Here is a 14,439-nt window from a genome sequence, read left to right on the forward strand (position 1 = left end):
GTGCTTAGTGCAGCATGTTATATAATTTCTTGAAATTGATTTACCAGAAATATTTTTGTTTGAACAAACCACATGGGCGCCTCATACTTGAATACTTTACTTTGTTTTTACGTGGCCTGCCACATTTGGACACATTAACTTTGCTTCTTCTTTTTTCCTAATTTTTATTTGTTCAAATATAAAAAATGAGGTATAAAGCAAGTGGGGCATGAATTTCGTACTTACCGTGTCGTATTTTTTTATTTTTATTTTTTGACAGGGAAACAATACATAGAATTAAGTCAAATAATCTCGAGATACAACAGATTGAAGACAAATAGGGACAAAAATTAATTAATATTTAAAGTCGAGGAAATTAGGACAAATCTTGCCGAAATTTTTAATGACTAAACTTAGGGGAACATGATTATACAGTGGACCAGGACAAAAAATAATTAATATTAAAATTGGTGTAGCTTCATTAAATTAGTTCTTAATTATCCATACACTTGATTATTTAATAATGATGTGTAGCGTCACTTAATTATGTCGTAAATGACTTTTCTAGTGTGATTTACTTGCAAATTTACATAATTCGTGTCAAAAATAACGACGGTAGATTTCATTGTCGTTAAAAAATATATTACACATGACATGGGAGGGTTCACAAATTTTAATATGTGTTACTTATTCTATTTTTAATTTTAAAAAATTCAATTAAATATTTAACTCACTCACCCACTTGCTCGAACTTATAAACTGCGTTAATGCTTTATATCATTGCCTTAATCGTTTCTGGGGACCATAAACTCCGGTGAATATACCTTTGCCCATACTCGATTCTTATATTGTTCTAGGACAAACACATGTATGAGACGGTTTCACATATCGTATTTTGTAAGACGGATCTCTTATTTGGTTCATTCATGAAAAAGTATTATTTTTTATGCTAAAAATATTACTTTTATTGTGAATATCGGTAGGGTTGACCCGTCTCACAGATAAAGATTCGTGAGACCGTCTCACAAAAAATATACTCTTGTTTTAAATAACTAAAGTATTTTTTATTTCATTTAGCAATGATAACTGACTTGGTCTAAACATTATTGCATATTTAGAGCAGAGGGCCCGTCCTCTTTATTATTTTTTATTAAGGAGTAGTTTTTTTTTTTTGAAATAGTATCACATCTCTTTACTCGTGAGATGAATCAACTATGCTTATATTTACAATAAAAGTTATACTTTTGGCCAAAAAAATAATATTTTTTAATGATTGACCTAAATAGAATATTAGTTTCACAAAAATTGATTCGTGAGACCGTGTCATATGAGTTTTTGCGTATTTGTAATATGTGTACCCCAATTTTTTTTGTTATTTTAAATGAAAGTATGCAAATACAATGTACGTGACTATGCTAGGTTTCATTTCGTTGAGCTGTCTAGAAATAATGTACCTTTTTCTTAATTGAAAATCCTTTATTTTTCTCAAGTACGATTTCTTAGCCACCAAATTAGATTAATTGGGAATCATTGAAGCTTATGATTAGAGTTGCAAGAATATCTATATACGGTTTTTATTGACGTTAAGAGCATCTTACAACCTAGCTAGTTGTAAATATTCAGTCGGTTCAATGACATCAACGTCCCAATACAGAAGATACAAAGACTAGGTTATAATAATTCATTTTGTATTTTGTTTAATTTTTTAAAAAATAAAAAGATTTTATTCAAATATTATTAATGAAAAAGATACATTAAGTATATAATTTTTTTCATATTGGACTTGGATTTAGATTAGCTCGACTCAATATATAATATCCAAGCTTCAGGGTGCAGGAAAAAACCCGTTCCTTTATCAGTAAGGAGCCATGATTATTGATACCTCCATTAGAGCTCGGATCATGAATGACCCGAGATGTTATATTGATAGCCAAAATCAGGGTAAATTTGCAGGAAGAGTTCGTCAGAGGCCGGGCATGTGAATGTCCGAGACATATTCTCTCCAGGTTATCAAAAGCACGAGCTATCATACAAAGCTCCTAGATGATTTCTACTCGGGCTACCTCGATAACAGTACCGCACTCGAGTGTTTGAGTAGGTAAGAACTTGTCTCGATAATCGTTCCTGACAAAATCCTACTGATGTGACACGATTGAAAAGTATGGCGACATGACATGAAGTCAACATCCAAGGTTGCACGTGGTAAGTAGGCACTGAAAATAACGAAAAATCATCATCTTCCTTCCTAAAAACAAGGTTCTTCTTGCATTAAAGAGATTCAACCACATATATTCATACATATATTTACACCAGTAGCAAGCTACACTGGTTATCTTCATTTGCTGACTTAAGCATCGGAGTGACCACGCCGGACACCCCTCCGGCGCCCATTCACGAGTTCATCTTCTTGTTTGCAGGTTACATTTGAAGTCATAACATTTACTCATCTTTCCCTTAACAAAACTCTTATCAGATCCGATGAATTATCCCGACCTAGCTCATCCGATTCACCCGGATTACATCAATTATAATAATAATAATAATATATATATATATATATTTAAAAAATACCTAAATACTTTATACATTTTCCATCTACACATTGCATAAAATGATAATTTAGATAAGTCTAAAATTACATCATGACACCAAGTAATTATTCTAAGATGCTAAACTATTATAATATAATAAATTTAGTGAGTAAATATATATGTATATATACGCGCACACAGAAACTCTTGTGAAATGGTACGTGGAAGATAACCACAAGGTGATCAAATAGTGATATTCACCTTATTTATCTGCGTGAGCGTGTATAAATATATAAGGTGTTGTTTAACTGCTGCAAACAACCACTCTATCAAAGCTTTTTGGAACGTCTTGTGCAAGAGATACGTAGGATTGACAAAACTTAAAGAGAAAACTTACAAGATTCTTTCGAGATCCTCTACAGTGTCATCCATCATTGGAAAGAGTTCAATGTAATCAGTTATATTATTGTAAAAGTTCAAAGTTCACGCTGTTGATCACCTTAGTTTGTGGTTACGGTCTTCCATTTTTAGATGTAACAACCTTTCAGCGGCTCGTCGAGGATCATGGGTGGACATGATCAGATTATGGATGCTTCTCAGATATCCCAAACTTTTTTCTTTGTCTGCATCCAACTCTCTATCGCCTATCCCATCTGCATAGTAATTCATTCTTAATCGGATCATATCCACCCATGATCCTCAACAAGCTGTTGCATCTAAAAGTGGAAAACAACCAGAAGATGATCCACAGTGTGAACTTTGAAGTTTTGCAATAGTATAATTGATGACACTGAACTCTTTCCAAAGATGAATGACACTGTAGAGGGTCTCGAAGAATCTTGGATGTTTTGTCTATAAGTCTTTTCAATTCTACATATCTCCTACACAAGACGACGTTCAAAAGAACTTTAATAGAGTAGTTGCTTGCAGCAGTTAAACAACACCTTATATAGTTATACACACACACGAATACATAATTTGAATGTCGTCTTTTTCATGCGGTCATACTTTACATTAAACAACACCTTATATATTAAATTAAGTACAACTGATAACTTGAGACAGCTACCTCATATCTGCTTACACCATATGTACACTCCACATATGTTCTTCCGGACAGGGATCGCAAAAGCCCATTATTCTTGATTTTTTCACACCTTCATCAAGCTGAACAAACATGTAGAAATGTAAGTATCATATGAAAGTATCCTCAAGGATATTTAGTACCAAACCCAAAAAAAACCCAACTTCCACAATTTTAACCGCTATTCCTAGGTAAAAGAACTGAATGTTTTATTAAAACTGATAATGAATCAGAGATCTTTAGGATTACAGAGCAATCTAAACTAAAAAATATTGCAACATGAGATGCCACTCCATTTGTCTGGGAGGTAATAAATGCTTCTTGTGTTAAAAAGTTCGTTTTACGAAAGGAAAATGCTAAGGTAGTGTACATACTTGTGCTGATGAGGCAAATTAATACTAGAAATCATGTTTGGATAAAACAAGACTGCATAGAATAACATCATATTTAATCACTGGTCAACAATAACAACATATATATATATAGACACTAATACATGCATATGCAACACACGTGACCAACCTTGTGTTGCCCAGAATCATTAACAAGAAAATTTAGAGGTACTGTATGATTTCAGAAGCCATTTCATCTTCTGTTTCTTCCAATTTATGTCTATCAATCATGGCTTTACAATTTCCATAAAATGCCTTTCTAACAACCAATCCACCCCTTTCTAACTGCTTGTTTCTTTTCCTATCAGCCACATTTTGTAACAGCTGTTGAGCTTTCAGAGCTGCCCGCTCTTGCCTCTGGAACCTGTGCTAAGAAAAACAGAACACTGAACATATGCCAGACAACGTAGCCGCGATTTGAAATAAGGTGTAGAGGGAGAATGCTAAAAGCTCCTGCAAAGCAAATAAGCACTCAGCTAAAACAAAACAAGCAATAAGATACACATGACTCCGCTACAGAAGTAAGCTTTACAAAGTTCCACCAATAACTGAATTGATCAAAGAATCATAAAACCCCGGAATATCCTTTAACAGCCAAATTTCCACCAAAAGAAATATAATTAGATTTGGATATTTGAGATTGAACTTCACTAGCCATTTCCATCCTGACATTAAACATGAACATTAACATAGGGTGAGAAAAAAGAAAGACGAAGAAATGAATGTGCAGTTGAGAATGCAACTAAGACTGGATATAAACATGAGGCTGTTTCCATGTTTAATTTCTTAAGCAAAAATTTTCATGGAGTAGAAACTTGCAGAAAATGCTACAACTATTGAATCTTTGGGTTTTTAAAGTCAAATGATCAACAGAACAGTTAGATGACAGAACATCTGAATTTGAGGCAGACCAGAGAAAATCATTAGTCATGCAAATATTAATAAAGAAGGGATGAACATCACCAGAGTGAGAATATTTTATTCTAGGGTTCATGTCAGTCATACAGTGCATTATAGTTCACACAAAGTAGAAGTTTCCCGAAAACAAGCTAGCAAAAAAAACATCATGACATCCTTGATCTCCTCAACTTTGTTCAGTCTAGGACCAAGCTCAAAGCCAGACGTCAATTTCTCCATTCCATATATATTATAAATCAACCTTTTATTTTCATCAGTTAAAATCTCATAAGCTATTCGTTGAAACTTCTCTGTAGCAATTTCCTTCATCTGAAAAACATTTAATCAGAGTAATTGTTGCTGTACAACAAAAAAAAGAAGCTTAATCGGGTTAAACAAATAAATAATATTACATATCTGGCATATTATTCAGTGAACGGAATCTAATGTTACTGATCATGAGTTTTCAATGATTTTTGTTGGTTTAGGAAACAGTTGTCAATACACGCCTAGGAGATGGCATCTTGGTGTTTTTCCAATCACGGCACTCTTTTTTTTTCTTCCAAATTCTTGTTTTATAGGAAATGAAAATTGCCTTGTTGGTGTGAAAGTCCTGGTTCATTTAATGAGCACATGTTTCTACAGTTCTACATTGTACATCCACGTGTTTTCTTGAAGGCTAAAGTCAAAGATTGTGGGTACGAAGGAAAAATACTACCAAGTGATTCAATCCATTGTCTTGATTTTCTGCTCGTGACATTCTAAACTTGTCGGAATTTATAAAAACTGTAGCATGCTAATGGCACACGTTTCAACGTTTAGTTACATTAGGAGCATACCTAGGTCATTAGATCCTTCCCACTTCATTGGTAAAAAGCCTTTTCCCAGTGTAAAAAACTTCAGATTTGCACCCCGTATAATTTTACACCCTCTTAACACAGATCAATTGCTAAGAAATTCTTATTTTCAAACTTGGACTGTACCTAATTTTCAATAGAATTACCTTCCGAATCTCCGATAATTACGAGGCGTAAATAAATTTTTTTCACAAACTTGACGAAAATTCAACTGTTCTAACACTAACATAATACATTATCATCGGTTGAAAAGACCGTAATCGAGTTTGTCTCACTAAATCAACTATAGAAACTGAATAAATAGCAAATGAAATGCGACAAAGCAATCGATATTTTCGAAATGAAAAGGAGTGAGTAGTTTTGTACCTGAAAATGAAAAAATATAGTTTTTATGTTTGAACATTCATACACTTGAATCCTGATATTTATGTAGATTACGGTTTTTGCTCATTATCTTTTGGACTATGTTATGAGATATGTTGTATGGCTAAATAAATCAGACGGATCTTCATGTTTTTCGTGTCGAAACACTTCATTTTCAGTCAGATTCTCGTTCCATTCCATCAAATTTTTCTGGTTTAAGTTTTTACAAATTGTTATTAAATGAAAACTATTATTTTTTTAAGTTGATAGGGAAAATTACAAATCTAGTATTGTAAGTTAATCTATTTTTTTTAGACTTGTAATTTGTCAAAATTTGGTTTTCACCTAATTAACTTGTTTTTTTTCCATTTTTTTCCTGAAACCACTAAATTCACCGGATATTTTTATTTAACACTGATACTCTCCTATATAGCTCATTTGATAAGAATAAAATTTATATTACATACATTAAATGTATAAAAAACAAATAACAAGGAACAAGAAACTATTTTCTCTCATTTTGAAGTATTAATAGTCTTTTTGTTTTATTTGTCCCTTCTGTTTTGATATAAAAAATTTAAATTTAAATTTAAATTATTGTATGAAAAACAAATTTCGAAAGTTACATGACTAAAATAAAAAAACAGACCAACGTACAAACATTATTTTCATAACCAAATAAATTTACCTTAAAAATAGTGCAATCAGTCGGACCGGTTGAATAGACGATCGTCTGGAAAACCGTTACATTATATAAAGTAATAATATAATTTAATAAATAATATATTTTAAATTATAAATATCTTAAATATATAATAATAAACTAGTTGAACTGATATTCGGACCGGTTGAACAGACGATCGTCTGGAAAACCGTTACATTATATAAAGTAATAATATAATTTAATAAATAATATATTTTAAATTATAAATATCTTAAATATATAATAATAAACTAGTTGAACTGATATTCGGACCGAAAAATATTTATATTATATAAAATAATAATATAATAAATAATATAGTTTTAATTTTAAATAATATAGTTTAAATAAATATATATATATATCCAAATATAAAATCTAAGTAATATAGATATAATTTTTATATCTATATTTTAAAAAAATAAATCAATATAATACCTAATATTATTAAAACAATATTTTTATTTAAAATCAAAATATAAATAATCATATATCAAACAAAAATACAATTTTTAAACGAAAAAAATGAAATTTTTAAAAATTTTAAAATGGGTGTATTGGTTCATCGGTTTAAGATCGGTCTGACCAGTTCTGATCAAATTGATCGTAAAAACGATTTATAAGATTGTTTCGGAACCGACTCATAATTAGTTCCCAATCAAAATAGATTTAAAAACACTTCCTACAAGTCTAAAATTAACAACCTACTTAAAATTAAAATTGTAATTTTCCCATTGATTGGAATGTGTTGGTCAAAAAATTCGGAGTACATCATCTGATTAATCGGTTACAAGGCATCATGGACACAATAAAAACTATATATTGTCCCAAAAAAAAAAATCGTCACTTAGTAATCAAGAAATCGTAGATATAATAATTTGAAATTAGCAACGAATTTAAGAACTTACTGGTTCCTTGGCCCGAAACCAAGTGAATTCTTAATGATCTATCACACCATTTTGAAATCAACATTCTAACCGATCATGTATTAGAAAAATTCCCAGAAATAAATATGATTGATCTTGAGTAGTCGAATTAATCAACTATAAGAAAATCAATAGATTTTACGGGACTAATTCATGATTAAAGATAATTTCAAAATAAAACCTCATAATATATATCAGTGGCGGAGCCAGAAATATAGCTCTACCCGAACTAGAATTTTAAACTCTAAAATCTTTTAATATTTTAAATTGATCTACCCGAATTAATATAATATTAATACTAAAGTTACATATAAATTTTTTTAAAAAAATTGGGTCACTCGAGTTAAAGCTCGGGTGTCTTACCATGTGGCTCCGCCACTGATATACATATCATGTTAGGAAAATTGTATTTTTAGTTATATTATTTGTTTATCTACAATTTTGGTATTCCATTATATCAAATTTAAGCCTTGATAACGTATCTTTCGTTTTTCTGAAAATTTTAGTCTTTTTTCATCTTAAACACGCAAGGGTCACATTAATGTCACATCACTGCAATTTAAGAAAAATGACCCCAACAACAACAACAAAACGAAATCTAAATATCTAAGACTGAAATTTCATGATATAAATTACGAAATTCGTAAAAAGACAAATATAAAAAGCACAAGAATAAAAATCCCCTATCATATTTTAATATTTCAAAGTAAGTAAAATGTGACATACAACATCCCCCCACTTCCACATCTCGAATGCAGATATATATTAATCACAACAAACTTACTTTCTTATTGGAGAAATACTTATTTATTATTGTAATGTATCGATTTTGATTGTATATAAATAAATGTGAAAACATGCGTCATCCCCTAAAAAGCGAGATGGAGATTATACCGGAAAAATATATACCTGGAAAACAATACTGATACAGCATCTATATACTATCCCGTTGCATGATCAATACATACGAAATTCAAAATATATAAAGACAAAAATAGTACCAGCTTTACATGATAGAATCAGAAATTATGGGACCCTGCGCGATTTTAAGGAAATTGCTAGGAAACTTCCCCTGACAGCTACTTTTAGGGCCACAATATTTGTCTTGTCCAGTTAATGATTCTTCTAAGTTAGCAAATGAATGAATTCCATTCACAATGGATCGATGATTCAAGAACTTCGTACTCGCTAAAAGCTTTGTCCAAATTTCATGGCGAGACCGACTTCGAAGCTATGAAGAACGACAAAAGATTGTAAACCTGTGATTAATCCCCTTTAGTTCCGGCTAGACTGCGAGTGATCTTAGAAGATGATATGATTGACACTAATATTGTTAGAAAAATCTGTATAGATTAGCACTAATTTAATGTGCTCACAACCACAAAAAACAGAAGAAGATAAGTTCTGGTTATATGCATTTTGTGTATGTTATATATATCACAAAAATTCTCAAGAGACGGTCTCAAAAATTAATTTTATGAGCTAGATCTTGATTCGTGAAAAAATAGTATTTTTTATACTAAAAATATTAATTTTTATTTTAAATATAAATCGGATTGACTCGCCTCACAGAAAAAACTCGTGAAATTATTTTACAAGAAAATTACTTGACATGTATAGATAGACACGTGATAGATACAATTCATTGAAATAGAATACTATGTACATATAATATATTTTTAAAATTTTAAAAAAAATACGGAAGTTGTTGACTAAAATATCTAAAAAAATGAGGGAGTCTTGCTGATTTAAAATGTAATTTGTAGGCTCCACATTGTCATCCGTGGCAAATTAGTGAAAAGGAAAGACGACCATATCCATAAATTCATATAATAAGTCGTGTGTGACTCTAATTAATAAATAGCTTTAACTTAATTTTGGAAAATTATGAACCAATTCGATAGTTGGCATAATCGGCATAATGATGAAATTTGATGCTGTATAAATTTAAAATATAATTCTGCCAAAAATATTGTAATAAATTAAACGTTGTATTCGACATGCTCGGAATGTTTTTATTTATATATACCTTTTGAATTATATATATATATATATATTTACTTGGTAGGGACAATATATATTATGCCCGCATGTCCCTCCTCTCTCTTATCGCATTCTTCCAACACCCAACAAAATGGTTTTCAGTGCTGTCGTGGCGCTAGCAAAGCTCGGCGTCCTCGGCGGCACCCCGCGAGGCATGACGCCGGCGATGGCCGTGTTGATATGCCCTATGATCCTCAAATTCGTGTTCAGCTTACGCCATGTGCGCGAAACTTTCATCAACATGCTCTATAGCCTTAGATTGTTCTTCTTCCAAATGAGCCAGATATCACTAAGTGCAGATCCCGATGGCGGCGACCGGTATCAGAGGGCCGTGCGGTTGGTGTGGGAGAGGCTCAGGCATCCTAGGGATGCAGAGTCCGTCGAGGAAAGTTTCTATGAACTATCAATGATTGCACTTTGATTTGACGTACGGCTATTGATTTCTTTAATCTTTGATTTTTAAGAATAATTTTTACTCTGTATGGGAGGGTGATTTCTTTTTATTTTTGGTCTCGGCTTTGGGAGTTCTATAATAGGAAAGTAACTCCATTTCTTTTTTGAAGGTCTTTACTGGATTAAGCATATCTGATAATATTTTGGGTAAATTTCATGTCGATTCATTATATATATTAGATTGGTAAATCACAGAATATTAGAGGTTGGAATATAATTAATGAGATCAAAATAGTTAACATGATTTTGTAATCACAATATATAATTAATGAAAGACGTACAAGTTATAATAATATGCTTATGTGGTTTGCAAATTCCAAATCGATTTTATTGGTACATTATTTCATCTATTCAGTTGGTGTAAATTGGGATTAACAAAAAAAAAAAAAAGGGTTGATCCATCTTTTCTGTTCATTGTATATGATTTTCTAGTTGAAATATCTAAATTTATTTTTATTATTGTTGTTGTTCCAGCTTTATTAACCCTATTTTTAGAATTTATTAATATCGTGTCGAAATTTTTAAATACTGATTAAAAACTATCCATCATAAACAGATTTGTTTACTTTGCATAAACAAGTATTTTGAATGTTATATGTTTGAGTCTAAATCTAAAATATAAAGGTTAATTTAGTTTTGAAAAAAATTCCTTAATGGGAAAATGAGGATATACTATTACTTCAGGGGTCCAACTTTTGAAGCCCGACTTAGCTCCCAAAAATCTAAGGTAAGGAGCAAAGCATATTGATTCTAAATGCATTCGTAATTAGTGATAGATGCATAAAATATCGACATGATAATTTTGAGTGCTAAAAACTTATACAGTGTCTTTCAGTTTTTCTGGTTAACCTTGGAATTAAACGTAAGATACGAGCTTATTCTTAACTCTCTCTCTCTCTCTCTCTCTCTCTCTCTCTCTCTCTCTATATATATATATATATATATATATAATTCTATATATATATATATATAACTCTATATGCTTTAAATGTAAAAATAAATAAAATAAACGAGTACGGGTACTTCATCTTTGTTCTATTCGATTTGCCAGTATATCTCATTACCTATGTATTTCTAGGGCTCGATTTTTTTTTAAAAAAATATCTACTGTATTATATATTATCATGTATAAAGGAAAAAACTAAAACAAACTACTTTGTTTTATAAAAAAATAATTCTTTGAAAATAGACGAATTGATTGATCAAAGTGACCAATGCATATTGGATTTTACATATATATAATATATGCATTTCATCTCATATTTTGCGACCGGTTTTCCGGTTCCTAATCTCCGGTTTTCATGTGGTGATGTATATATATACACCATATATTTCAAAGCATGCAGATTATCTCATATTAGCTTGTCTTTATGCGTATATGTATATACTCTTCACGGAGAGTTCTCTCCCATTTTTTTAAGCTGTTATTTTCTGTCTTTATTCTTCGGCAGGGTACAATGGCTTACGTGACAACATAACCACATTCTAGGGCGAGATAATGTAGTATTCTAATATTCAAACTTTCGACGTTCGTCATTATTTTCGGGGAATTTCAAGTGCTCATGCGCTTTCGCCTTAGCGATGTGCAAGTTCGTTTGTTCCGAATATATAGTAGGAAGTACTCGTGAGTAGAAGAGTGTCGTAATGTTCAGGAGATTATCTGGCTCAAATTATTTCTTGGCGTCTAGGTTTCTTGTTGAGTAGATAAAAGCACTCTTCAATAATAGCTAGCTAGTGCTTTTGCATGTCTTGGATGTATTCATTATCCAACGAATTTTTTATATTTTTTATTTTGTCTTCAATTTATTTCCTTGGCGCTTGTACGTACGCTTGGATAGCTGGGCTCTGGTTTTATACCCTTAAAATCATATCAAGATTTCCATCAACATTAAAAGAGAAAGGAACCAACAAATTAGTACCGGATGTTCGAGTTGGTGGAGTAGGTGAACGTTTGATTCATGATCATGAGTTTGATTTTGCAACCTACATTTTCTCGGGTGAACTTGTTACACATGGTTTGCCTGGTGCAACTTACCTGGCTAGCGTGATTTGCTGGATATTGCGTTAACCCAAAGGTTTATCCAGTACACATTTAAATATAACAGATGTGATTCCCACATCATTGTAAAAATATAATAATAAATAAACAATTAAGTATTATTTTATTTTTTTTATTTTTTTTTTTTGGGGCAAAATAAGAAAGTATTATTTATGCAACGACACTAGTGAAATTTGTAACATATTTTGCTAGATATGTTGAACTCATCTACGTAGATGAAATACAAATGGAACGACCGAAGATCGATGTAGCCGGTCGTAAACATCATTATTTAATTAATTTGGGTTATCAAGGAATTTAATCCTAGGTCAAATATTTGAGAGGACCAAATAAAGTTGTAGAGAACTGATTAATTGTACTGCCCGGAGACTTTTCATGTATAATTATTAATTATTATATAATTATATTATATCACATGAGTTAATTAGTGAGTCATACAAGCTAAGAGATTTAAAAACTAATTGGTACTCCTTTGATTTCATATATGGGAACTAGAGAAGATCAAAATAGCAAATTTTCAGTTTTCAATTACTATATTTTCCATGGAGTTTTTCAATTATTTTTCATGCATCAAAGAACCAACGTCATATTTAGATTTTATTTTATTTTATGATTTTGTTAATAAATTTGGAGAAAAAAGGTAAAATTATAATTTTTGTCATATATATTTGTTTCTTTATTAAGTTTGGTTCCTTGTATTATTTAGTTTCAGTCTCAGTTTTTTATTTCTCAGTTTTCGGTAATTTTGGTACTTTTCATCTTAAATAATGTGTGACACACTAACACTACACACATCAACGTACTCTCGAAGCCACGTAGGTGTTCACACATATACCACATCAGAAAAATAACTGAATTTGTTAAAATAACAAATACAACATATCAAAATTGAAATATAGCAACGTTGAATATACAGCATTGAAAAGAACTAATATTGTTGTTCCCAATAAAATATTGTTAATATGATTGATTAATTTAAGCGGGTCCGGTGCACCTTTAAAAAAAAATTGATTATTTTTTTACATTCCTTCAAAAAAATATTATTTATTATATCTTAAATTTAAATTTTAGTCATATATATGATTATTTGGATTTTTTAACTTTATTTAAAATGTTATTTTAATAGTATTAGAACTTATTTTTTGTCTAATAATATTTGATTATATGTATATTATTTAGATTTAAAATTTCATATATATATATATATTTATCATTATTTATACACATCAAATTATATTATATTATTATTTTATATGATATAATAATTTTTCGATCCAATCGATTAAATCGATTGATTGAACCATTTTTTTTAAAATTATATCAATTCATCAATCTGGTTTTGAATACGTCGTTATGGATAATAATAGCATTTGATGCGATGTCCTTGCCTCTTCCAATCCAATTTACTTCATCCTGGCTTTACAAAGGTCGTCTATGGCGTTGAAAATCCATATTTCGCAGGCATGGCATGTAGTGTAATATGTAGAATATAATATAATGGCTAGCCAGGTGAGACCAATCATCTATTCTAGACTAAAAAAAATTCTACAACCGAAAATCAGAACTCCATAGTACTAATTTTTTTAGCAAAAAAAAAAAAAAAAAAACCATATTTATTATTTAAGTTAGTTGGCTAGCGTTCCCCAAGTCAAACGTTCCATCAATTAAGTTGCTGAACTAGAGGGGCACTGGTCTCGCATTTGTAATTAGTCAACTTAAGTAGGCAACATTTGCCTTCATCAATCATGTCACGTGTCTGGTGAGTTGCTAACCACACACATTGATTGTCCTTTATTTTCAAATTTATGCTGTTAATTCTGTTTGTTGATTTCTTATGATTTAGAAGAAAAAAAATATTTACAAAATTCAAAAGAATTATCTTCTACTATTATAAGATCATGTGTGTGTGTGTGTGTGTGTATATATATATATATATATTAATAAAAAATATACACGTATTGTATGTGTTATTATTATTTTAATTTCATAAAGTAATATTAAACAATTAACACATAATTATTTTCAATTTAGAAGAGTTTTTTGATTTAAAAGAAATTTATTTTATTTTTTTTTATGTAAAATATGGAGTGAATTGAGGAGGTTTTAGTATGGTAAGAAATGTAATTATGAAATTAAATATTTGGTGTGCTCT

General features: G+C 30.5%; 2 long non-coding RNA genes across 3 annotated transcripts; one reads left to right on the forward strand and one right to left on the reverse strand.

Moving 5' to 3' along the window:
- Nucleotides 1-2,749: 2,749 nt before the first annotated feature.
- LOC142555748 (uncharacterized) lies at nucleotides 2,750-5,756 on the reverse strand. Of its 2 annotated transcripts, none has more exons than XR_012822455.1 (3): nucleotides 4,117-4,309; nucleotides 3,580-3,677; nucleotides 2,750-3,391 (listed from the first exon to the last, which is right to left on the reverse strand). It is a non-coding gene; the product is annotated as an uncharacterized LOC142555748 (long non-coding RNA). The 2 variants fall into 2 exon arrangements; XR_012822456.1 differs by lacking the exon at nucleotides 2,750-3,391 and adding an exon at nucleotides 5,297-5,756 and having other exon boundaries at nucleotides 3,411-3,677; nucleotides 4,117-5,213.
- A 3,908-nt stretch (nucleotides 5,757-9,664) lies between these two features.
- On the forward strand, nucleotides 9,665-12,397 carry LOC142555739 (uncharacterized). Its single transcript, XR_012822453.1, has 2 exons — nucleotides 9,665-10,202; nucleotides 11,680-12,397. It is a non-coding gene; the product is annotated as an uncharacterized LOC142555739 (long non-coding RNA).
- The last annotated feature ends 2,042 nt before the right edge of the window (nucleotides 12,398-14,439 follow it).

Source organism: Primulina tabacum, chromosome 9, assembly GCF_025594145.1.
Source record: "Primulina tabacum isolate GXHZ01 chromosome 9, ASM2559414v2, whole genome shotgun sequence".
In the NCBI taxonomy this organism is placed as follows: domain Eukaryota; kingdom Viridiplantae; phylum Streptophyta; class Magnoliopsida; order Lamiales; family Gesneriaceae; genus Primulina; species Primulina tabacum.